The 4,153-nt window shown below is 42.5% G+C and overlaps 1 long non-coding RNA gene across 2 annotated transcripts in view; it reads right to left on the bottom strand.

Moving 5' to 3' along the window:
- Nucleotides 1-671: 671 nt before the first annotated feature.
- The window catches only part of LOC127979687 (uncharacterized), a 16,639-nt gene continuing 13,157 nt past the window's right edge, over nt 672-4,153 (bottom strand). For both annotated transcript variants that reach the window (XR_008158839.1, XR_008158838.1), the window contains one exon: nt 672-775. This is a non-coding gene — a long non-coding RNA (uncharacterized LOC127979687). The remainder of the gene's footprint in view (nt 776-4,153) is intronic.

Below are 4,153 nucleotides of genomic sequence, written 5' to 3' on the forward strand. Positions count from 1 at the left end.
TTCCTGTAACAAGTATGGTCTTTGAAACATGACTGTTTGGCTGAAACAAAACTTTCTTGGCAGAGCACGATGCTGGGTCGGGATTATCGGACTGCAGCTTTCGAGCTGCGGTCTGGTTCGCCGATCTGGAACAAGTTCCGTAAAGAACTTCGTGTTCTCACATCTAATCAGATTTAATTATAATGCTGAACCAAACCTGCGCTGTAAACCTAACCGCCATAACCTCAACGATTGAAAACCTTGCCGATTCGACTCGAGTACTGTGAAATTTAAGGCCGAGCTAAACCTTAACCATCACAGACGCAACCATCGGAAAACTTGCTGGCTCAACTCGAGCACTGTTAAATTTAAGGCTGAATTAACCCACACCCTAACCTTAGCCATCACAGATGCAGCTATCGGAAAACTTGCTGGCTCAACTCAAGTACTGCTAATTTTAAGGCTGAATTATAACACACCTTAAACTTAACCATCACAGACCCAGTGATTGCAGTCTAACGATGACACTTACCGTCTTTGGGACAAGGCAGTCTGGCTGAAACAGGACTTCATGGCGGAACGCGATGCTGGGTCGGGATCGTCGGACTCTGAATTTTGAGCTGTGGTCTGGTGAGTACTGCTAAATTTAAGGCTGAACCAAACCACACCCTAAACTTAACCGTCACAGACCCAGCGGTTTAAAAACCTAGCCGGTTTAATTCTAACACAGCTAAATTTAAGGCTGAACTAAAACACACCCTAAACTTAACCGTCACAGACCCAGCGGTTTAAAAACCTAGCCGGTTTAATTCTAACACAGCTAAATTTAAGGCTGAACTAAAACACACCCTAAACTTAACCATCATAGACCCAGTGATTATAGTCTAACGATGACACTTACCGTCCTTGGGGACAAGGCAGTCTGGCTGAAACAGGACTTCATGGCGGAACGCGATGCTGGGTCGGGATCGTCGGACTCTGAATTCCGAGCTGTGGTCTGGTGGAGTACTGCTAAATTTAAGGCTGAACCAAACCACACTCTAACTTAATCGTCACAGACCCAGCGGTTTAAAAACCTAGCCGGTTGAACTCAAAACACTGCTAAATTTAAGGCTTAACTAAACCACACACTGTATCTAGCCATCACTGGAAAAAAAAAACCACATTGAATCTTTTAATTGGATCACTCCTTCCCGGTTCTCCTTTTCTCCGCCAGGGGAGGAGGAAGAGGCGGGACAGGGGGGCAAACCCAAGCCCAGACAGGCTTGGTGGGAGGTGCATGGCCCAGACAGGCCTAGTCACCTCCTGGTTTGCTTTAAATTGAAACTCTTGGACCTTTAATGGTTTTCTTTCCGGGGGTTTTTATATCTTTATATATTTTTATAGTCTTAATATTTGTTTTTTATTTTTTATTTTTAGATTTATATTTATATGTATGATATTATGGACATGTTAATTTTAACATACTCATACCTTTAGTGGTAAGCTGAAAGATCTTTTCCTATTTTTCTTCCGACTAACTTTAAAATACTGATATTACTAACAGAAAGATAAAGAAAGAGGTATTGGATAACTAATTTTCAAATAGGAAGAGTGTATCTAAAACCCCCTGGGAGTAAGCCTAGAAATGTGTTTGGAGCAGCAATTTTGATACTTATTGAGCTTGATAAAACTTACTTTCAAAATATAGGAAGTACGTGGAGCCAACCGTTTTAATGCCTTCTGATTCACTTCAAGAGGTAACTATTAAACCTTAATTAGTAATGTGTTAATGATTAATAGAGTAATATTAGCATTAGCACGCTAACGTAAGTGAATTAATATTACCTACAGAACAATTAAGTGACAGAGATCAGAATCCAGGCTTTAAATTTATTAAAATGCTATTTAAATCCCCAGAAAAATAGGCCTTGAAACGTTATTGGAGCAGGAATCCGCATATTTAATTAGCTGTCAAAGAAGCTGACTTTAAATGCTAAAAAGAGCTATTTATCAGTGATAAAAACCTAAGAAAGCTGTACGGTCGTGTCCGACATATTTGGAGGAGCACAAGATGGGTCTAATCTCAAAAAATATTTTGATAATTTTGAACTCACCACCCTGTAACAGTGTATGCAAAAACACACAAATAGAAGGCTATTGCAACATCTTTCTCTCTCAGAAGTTGTCGCATCCAGCGGTTACCCTTGTGTGAGGGTGATGTCTGATTGGTTTGCCATAACTTTTAGGAGGGAGGTCTGGTAGAAGCTTGATGCCCCGCATCCGCCAGTCTCAACCTTCGACCTTTTAGGAGTATTCTAGGCCAAGTTTTCGATATTTCAGACCTACTTTGGTTTATTATACAGCAGAGTACATATGTTTTTTTCAGTCGCTCTAACATGCACTCCAAATAATTTCAAATCAACAGAATCAAATTAACGTCTCTCCTAATCACTGGTTTAAGTAAAAAAACCCTTTTAACTCAATCCAGACCCCAACCATGCAATTGTGGATCTGGTCAGGCCCAAATAGCAATTGGATACAAGACACGCGCTTGGGGCTGATCGTCCAAGCGAGCCGGCCTCAGCGTGAGGGTGTATAGTGTTTAACGGCCGAAACACCCGATGATCCTGAGGTACACTACTGAAGAGGTTGTCTTGAACATTTCCCTCACTCTAACTGTTTTGGGGGAGCAGGAAAGAATAATGACCAAAATGTCCTACTATAACAAATATCGTCCTTGAAACATGGCATTTGCCTGAAACAAAACTTCTTGGCGTGTTCTCACATCTACTCGCAGCCTTCAAAAACCCAACCGGTTCAACTCGGGTACTGTTAAATCTATAGATGGACCAAACCACACCCCTAAACTTAACCATCACAGACCCAACGATTATAATTTAACTATGACATTAACCGTCTTTGATAACATGGCAGTCTGGCTGAAACTGGACTTCATGACGGAACGCGATGCTGGGTCGGGATCGTCGGACTCTGAATTTCGAGCTGTGGTCTGGTGAGTACTGCTAAATTTAAGGCTGAACCAAACCACACCCTAAACTTAACCGTCACAGACCCAGCGGTTTAAAAACCTAGCCGGTTTAATTCTAACACAGCTAAATTTAAGGCTGAACTAAAACACACCCTAAACTTAACCATCATAGACCCAGTGATTGCAGTCTAACGATGACACTTACCGTCTTTGGGACAAGGCAGTCTGGCTGAAACAGGACTTCATGGCGGAACGCGATGCTGGGTCGGGATCGTCGGACTCTGAATTTCGAGCTGTGGTCTGGTGAGTACTGCTAAATTTAAGGCTGAACCAAACCACAACCCTAAACTTAACCGTCACAGACCCAGCGGTTTAAAAACCTAGCCGGTTTAATTCTAACACAGCTAAATTTAAGGCTGAACCAAACCACACCCTAAACTTAACCGTCACAGACCCAGCGGTTTACAAACCTAGTCGGTGTAATTCTAACACAGCTAAATTTAAGGCTGAACTAAAACACACCCTAAACTTAACAATCACAGACCCAATGATTATAATTTAACTATGACATTAACCGTCTTTGATAACATGGCAGTCTGGCTGAAACAATACTTTTTGGCAGAGCACGATGCTGGGTCGGGATTACCGGTCTGCGACCTTCGAGTTGTGGTCTGGTTCGCCGATCTGGAACAAGTTCAGTCAAGAACTTTGTGTTCTCATATCTACTTAGATCTAGATTGAGTGCTGGAACAAACTGCACTCTCAAGCTAACCGCCATAACCTCAGCAATTATGAACCCAGCCGGTTCAACTCGAGCACTGTGAAACTTAAGGGTGAAAAAATTCAGAGCCTAAATTTAACCAAAAACATAACTTTCACTTTTTTAGGCCCAATGCTTAGACAAGCACAGCTCCTAGACCGGAGATGATCTCATGCGATATGGTATAGTCTGACAAGCGTGGGCCCGTGCACCTTTCCCTCAGTCTCCCTATCCCAAACCGGCCTAGACGAGGGCTAGGTTGGGGGGAGCTGTTGTACTTTTCCAAACCTAACCCAAGCCAGAGCCATCGGACTAGACATACCATCTTACGTAAAAGATCCTATTATGGGCCTCTGTCATTGTTCTAATTGAATATCTTTGATTGAATCACTCCTTCCCGTGCCTCCTTTTCTCCGCCATTGGGAGAGGAGGAGATGGGACAG

This window comes from Carassius gibelio, chromosome B19 (assembly GCF_023724105.1).
Source record: "Carassius gibelio isolate Cgi1373 ecotype wild population from Czech Republic chromosome B19, carGib1.2-hapl.c, whole genome shotgun sequence".
Lineage (NCBI taxonomy): Eukaryota > Metazoa > Chordata > Actinopteri > Cypriniformes > Cyprinidae > Carassius > Carassius gibelio.